This window comes from Ochotona curzoniae, unplaced genomic scaffold (genome assembly GCF_017591425.1).
Source record: "Ochotona curzoniae isolate NIBS_2020 unplaced genomic scaffold, NIBS_Ocur_1.0 contig_2210, whole genome shotgun sequence".
In the NCBI taxonomy this organism is placed as follows: Eukaryota; Metazoa; Chordata; class Mammalia; order Lagomorpha; family Ochotonidae; genus Ochotona; species Ochotona curzoniae.
In genome coordinates this window covers 25,321,979-25,329,120 of record NW_024465369.1, presented here as the reverse complement: position 1 = coordinate 25,329,120, position 7,142 = coordinate 25,321,979, and positions in this window count along the sequence as shown.

Below are 7,142 nucleotides of genomic sequence, written 5' to 3'. Positions count from 1 at the left end.
TTTCATGGTACTGCCAATCATAATCTAATTTGAAGTAAGAATAGAAAGGATTATTACAGAGATTTGCTCCAGTATTTTTATTATGAGATGAGGCAATATTAGCATGGTTATTCTTGAAAAGCTTATGCCAGAAATTAGATGAACTCCTAAATTGTGGTCTGACATTTATGACTTCTGCCTTTTAATTTACCTTTTTAAAAACATGAATCATTTTGGTGCATCTGTGATTTTCAAGCACTCTATATTTAATCTGCTATACCCTTTGTAATTCTGTGCACATTTTAATATTATTTTTATTCTTTAATTTTTAACTGACACCTAAAAATTGTACATATATACGAAGTACCAAAAGCTATTTCTATACATGTACAAGATGCATAATATCCAATCAGGGTAAACATCCCTATCTATTCAAACAACTAATAATGTTGTTTTAAAAGAAAATAACCACAACAATGCCAAAATGTGATTTTTTTTTTTGCATATTCACACATAGCTAAGAATACAAGAACTTTTCTTACCATTTTCATGCTTATGTAGGAATAAAATGCAAGGTCAGTCCTCATCGTGCTTGGAATGGCGACACTGGCAGCAATTCATAACTGGTGAACTATCAAAACTGCTTGAACAGGACCCTCGGAGCATGCCCCACATCAGGGACCTGGGGTGGGTGAGAGACTGGGTGGGGCTTCTCCCTTTATCTCCCCATTTACTCCAGATACATGACAAAAACAATGTGGAAATAATAGTCTTACCCACTTTCCTGTAGCCCTTGAACCTTTTTTGCCCTAATTAACTATGTAAAGAATATCAAAAAATAGGGGGAAAAATGCAAGATCAGTAGTCTTATAACATTCTCCATGTATAGCCAATGCCCCTGTAATTACAATAGTACAGAAATGAAACGACACCCTCTTTGAAATGATAAAAAAAAAAAAATTTTTTTTTTGAAGTCTTTAGTTACCCCTAGGCGTCTGATGAGCTCAACGAAAGGCACATTACCTATTTTTAGCTGAATTTTGCATTATAATTTTAATGGAAAATGTATTGTGTTAGCTAACAGTTAAAGAATAACATATTTCAAACAAGAATGTGTGTAACCATTTGAAAATGCTGTTCCTGATAGAAATAATACTCACTCACATCTGGTTGAATAGCACCTTGGAATGCTTTAAACTAAGTGAAACAATCTACCAAAACACATACTACTTCCTAGTCTTTATGCACATAATGTAGCATGAAACCATGATGCTTTTGAAATATTCTGTGCAGAAATATTTATTTTTTAGCAAATATTTTCTTCTAAGATTGGTATGTGGTATTGACTGTGTAATCTACATGCACAACTAGTTTTGCAATAACCTACAAATAACTTGTAAATAATAAAATGTAAATTTCATGTAAAAATGGTTGCACATTTTTGGTAGCTAAATGAAGTGTACAAGATGTATTGAAAATATAGTATATATACATAATTTAAGAGTGAAACATATAATTTCTGATCTATTTATACATGAAAAATTCAACACTTTGTAAAAGAAACTATTTTGGGGAAAAAGAAAGTAAATCTCATTAGTTAGATAGGCTACTTTTATTAGAGAAGCCAACTATTTCCAACATTTTACTAGGTCAAGTTCCAGAGAAAGGCATGGTGGTGCTGATGTATCATGAAATCATATACCTGTAACAGTGCTGGTGTTTTGTTGAGTTCCCTAAGGACAATAGTGAGCCAAACTGAGTGGTAAAGAGCATCCAATCGGAAATTAAAGGAACAAAAATATTTCACCTGTTATTGCCTGTCAAGACCACAGTGCTTACCAGCTAAAATATTTACTGTTTACCTAAAATGTCTGAAAACTAAACAGGTTTGGCCTAGATTTGAAATAATAATAAGTACACTTAATTTCTCTAAAAAGGAATGAAAATATCCATACAACAATTATTTTACCTAGTGTCAACTTTTGAATTTTTTTCCTTTGTTGATTCTGTACTATTAAAAAAAATCAACCTCCAAAGAAAAGTTTTTAATAAAATTCATTGGTCATAATGTGGCATGTACCAAGCCAAGGGTAGCTTAGTCTGTTTAACAATTAGATTATTCATAATCTTAAACTTTTCTGTTTAAGATTTAAGAAAGCAAGAGAATAGTTCCGTATGGCAAAAACATCTAAGCATCGTGGAAAACATTTCAGGGTGATCTATAATTGAGCCTGATCAGAATATGAAATGCTGTATAAGATTATTATCCCTTATGATGAGATAAATTTGAGGGTATTATATTTAGACAGTTGCAAGAAAATTAAATATGTATCTGAATGTTTAATTACTTTTAATATCATTTTTCAATGACCCACAATTTTCAAAAAAATAAATCTTCAGTTGATATCTCTGGAACATTGATACCAGCATTGTTGAGGTTATCCTTTGAAATTTCAATCATTATAGAAAAAAAAATGTGACTAAATAATCCAGTTAACTAACATGAAAATGACAATATGCATGTATCTGTACATATGTATCCTTGTATGTTTAAAGGAACCAGCTGGAATCTCCCCCAAAAGTGTATCAGAATTAGACACTAACCATTTCTAGCATATGTATCTCAGAATGTATCTTTTAAATGATGGTCTAGGCCAACTCCCTGTAAGTTTTTCCAGATTGTCACAAGCTCTGATGTTACAGAAGGGGCACATATGAAAATATAGCTAGCACACAAGCTAAACCCTATCCATTGCCTATCTGTACAGCACACCATAGTGATGTAGAAGTGATACAGATGTCCACTTACTACAGATTCATATTTAATAGAAGCACATCTGAGTTTTGAATGCTTGCAAAATAATATGCAAAACTATCTATTGCCAAGCTACTTGGATTAAAGGAATGTTAAAAGGTTCTTTTTGTATACATACGAAAATTGTACTTTTAAAAGCAAATAGAAAAAGACATAGCAGGAAACAATTAAAAGCACAGATTCTGCAGCATTCAAACAATAAGCTGAGTATAAATCAAAGAGAAATGTTTCATAAGTTTCCCACTGCTTTACTGGAAAATAGTTTTGTGCTCAGTATTCCAAATTATAGAGAAGTTTAAAATGCAGACTTCTGTGACATGAACATTTTCAAGAAGATAAATCATTTGGACAGCACTCATTTAAACGTGTCTATATTTGTCACTTTAAACAGAAGTTCTCAATATTTTTAATTTGTATCATCTCATGTTCTGTATAAACTCTAAATATATTCCTAAGTGATACATCAGCATTGTACTTAATTGGGAAATAATTACTTCACCAAATACTTGATTTAAAACCAAAAACTGGAATTTCTAATGCAAATATCAAAATACTAAAACACCTAGGGTTACATTGTAAAATTTAGGGGAAAATGTATATTTTCATTTCACCCAACAGATTCAATTTAACAGATTTTTAATAAATTTATTCCTAATTTTCCAGAATATTGCTATAAAAAAGGAGAAACACATAATTTATGAGTTTGTCAAACAAGAAAGGACAACGAAAAGCACACTTGTGACAAGTAATATTTATTTTATTTGCATAGTTTAATAATATCAGAAGATCACAACTCAATTTGTGTGTGTTAAATAATTTTAATTGGTTTTTATTATTTTTTCAATTGCAAAGACTTTACATTATTAAGTCCTATTTTCTCCCAGGATAAATGCCTTATCTGGGAATAAATATCTACCCTGACAACATGTTTCTGTCATTTTTCTCCCCCCGATACATGCTTAAACAGATCAAACGAGCACAGTCTTTCAAATTCCACCCAAAATGGACCAAATGAAGATCCCATTGTATTGATTTCCCTTCGATATGATTTAAAATGTTTAAATTACCACTCAAGATAGAAGTGCAATACCTGACATTTAATAATTTGGCAGTCTTTTAGATATAGGTGAATTAATGCACTGTTATTTGAACTGAAGCATCTCCATAATATATATGTAACAGATTTTGTATGATATAAAATTTCACAGCAAGCTATTTGAATGTTTATTTTAAAAAATTCTCAAAATGATATGAAAACTCATTTACTGTATAAATAAAAGCACTTATCCATTATGAGTGTGCATTATTTATTCATTTACATAATCACAAGAAAAGTGCAGCATGGATTAAGCAATACAAACTACCATATGAATTGTTAATCACAACAGTATTTGTCTTTAATAATGGGTTCTGTTTGCAACAATCATTTTTATACAGCATCAAAAAAGTGAATTATACCTTAGTTTTGAAATTCTGGTAAAATATTTTCTATGCCTATTATTTCTAGAAAAATGTCTGTTCAATGAAAAGTGTGTAAAAAATGTCTGACAATCAAGTTCAATTTGGGAGAAGTGGGACATAAAGACTTTTTTTTTTTTCAAAAAGTTTGGGAAAATGAATCTTACAAAATTAAACATGACTTTACACACCCCTTGAGCTAGTCCTTGGGCTAATATAAATTACCAAGCTCCCAAAGGAAATGACACCTTTACAGCCCTTACCCCAAGATCATCTTTTAAAAAGGATGGCTTAGGACACTGTGCAAATTGGGCTAATGTAAAGTGTCATTTTGCAGAAATTTGTATGAACATCATATGACCGTGTTAAAGTCAGACTTGAGCTATGAACTTTCAAGCATTGAAAATGTTCACAATTAGCATCAGAACACTATAATCTCCAATCCTGTAAATCAGAAATTCATGTTGTTGAGTTAGAATATCATCATTACACAGGCTTAAATGACTTGTGTTTGCTTTGTCCTACAACACATGTAATTGTAATTCTACATGTTTCCACAGGTCAGCTATTATCCTCACATTATTTAATGTATAACCATGAGAAAAACAAAAGACCAAAGTATATGAATCTAGTGAACTTGAAACCAAAGTTTATAACATGTTCAATATCAAGATAATTATATATTTCTCTATGGAGTTTTCAGGAATAAAACCTATTTCAAACTCTAAGTTTAAAAATATAGCTCCAGGGAGGGGTGTAATGGCTCAATTGGCTAATACGCCCTTTGCAAGCACCAGCATCCCATATGGGTGCCAGTTTGTGTCCCAGTTGCTCCACTTTCCACTTAGCTCCCTGCTTACAGCCTGGGACCTTAGAATCCTACATCCATGCTGGAGATTCAGAAGAAACTCCCAGCTCCTGGCTTCAGATGAGCTCCAGCCAAATTGCAGCCATTTGGGGAGTGAACCAGCAGATGCGAGATCTTTCTCTTTGTCTCTCCTCTCTGTAAATCTGCTGTCACAGTAAAAATACATACATATATTTTGACAATGTCTTTTTTCAAGATACTTCCATCCATCCTTCATATTTTAAGAAACATGGAACTTTGTATTAATTGTATATTTTAATGTAGTCAGTTATACTGAAAATTTGTCAATCTATGAAAGTGTTTACTCCCAAGCTGATACTCAGCTAAAGCGTAAATGTATGTACATAGTTTATTAAATATGCATTAAGAAAGACTTGGTTAGGCTGGTGCCATGGCATGAAAGACTAAATTTCTGTAAATGATGCAGGAATCCCATATGGATATTGGTTCAATTCCCAGTTTCCAGCTCCCTGTTTATGTGCCTGGAAAGCAGTGGAAGATAACCCAAGTATGGGGGCCCCTGATCCCACTTAGGTGATCCTGAAGAAGCTCTTGGCTCCCAGCTTCAGATACGACCACAGGCCTTTAGGAGTGAACCAGCAGAAGTAGGCTCTCTCTCTTCCACTCCTTTCTGTGTAAGTATTTCTTTTTTTTTCTTATTTTATAATTTTTAGTCACAGAACTTTATTATTTTTAAACAAATTGTAAGTACCCAAAGATTAAAAGTTCAAAACCCCAAAATAAACATTGCTGCCACAGTTGCAGTTTATGTGCTGTTTAGTCTAGGGGTCAAACAAAGAATTCTGCTTAACAGCAAATAAAGGTGTCTCCAGACCAGAGATAAGTTAAGGACCTTGTTCCTGAAGTTAAGCACCGCTTTTCCTAAAGGAAATAGCAGTCAAAAATACATATCTACAGTGTACTACCACTTCCTGAAATATCTACTTTCAGTATTATTACCAAAGGTCTTACTAAGTAGAAAAGTAAACTACTTACTGGAACAATATGTGCCATTGGTGGCTTAACAATGACTTATTGAATGATGACTATCTTAAAATTCACCCCTACTTCTTATTCTAGTAAAAACTTATGACCATAAGTAAACCTCTTTGGCCACTACTTTGGTAACTAATTCGAACAGAGCTAGCAAGAAAGTTTGTTCATAAAACTTACAAAATAAATACTTGGGCATGAAAAAGCCCTATTTGGGCCAAGCTATCTAGTTATCTATGCTAACTATCCCAAAACCTAGCTCTGGAAAAATGTGAAAATTTACAGAAAAATAAAGAGGTCAGCAACCAAACACACTGCATGCCACTCCTTTTGGATTTCCTCCTGGTTGACATTTGGTAAAGACTTTTTCAGCTGGGTTCACTTTTCCTTGATCCTCTACTTTCTGGGTGGCTGCTTGAAAAGCGTCTTGGTCACCCTGGAACTAGTGGGGCCCAACAGCAGTTTTCATCCAGGAGAATTGGGACTCCAATAAACAGAGTTACATTGATAATATCTTAATCTGAGACATCGTCAAGATGTCTCAGGCGTGCCCTACTGCTATTTCCATGAGCAGAATATCGGAACAGTTTTGCCACTTAAAACTTCAGGAGCAATCCTCTCATTCCTAAAGCAAAGAAGTCTCTCCAAAACAACCTTCAAGCTTTCGGATTGTGGCAGCATATCCAAGGGAATATCACATACTGTACAGTTAGAGGTTTCTACAGATACCCATTCTTGCCAAGCTGTGTAGATAGACCAATTAAGAACAGATGTGAATACAAGATCAAACTCAAAGTTTAGAGTTTTGAGTTGCCTCCCAGTTTCAAGATCCTTCCATTCCTTCATTGTTCAGTTTATGATCCACCCAGCTACAATGTCTTAACATAGTAAGTATGTACTTCTACACACTGATGGCTTATCTTGCCTGGTGTTTTCAAATGGATTATGGTCAAAGAGCTCACCAGAACAGTCTGTTCTCAGCCTGCTGCTCCTGCAGTTCATCCTAACTCTGACCTTAAAAAAAAGAAA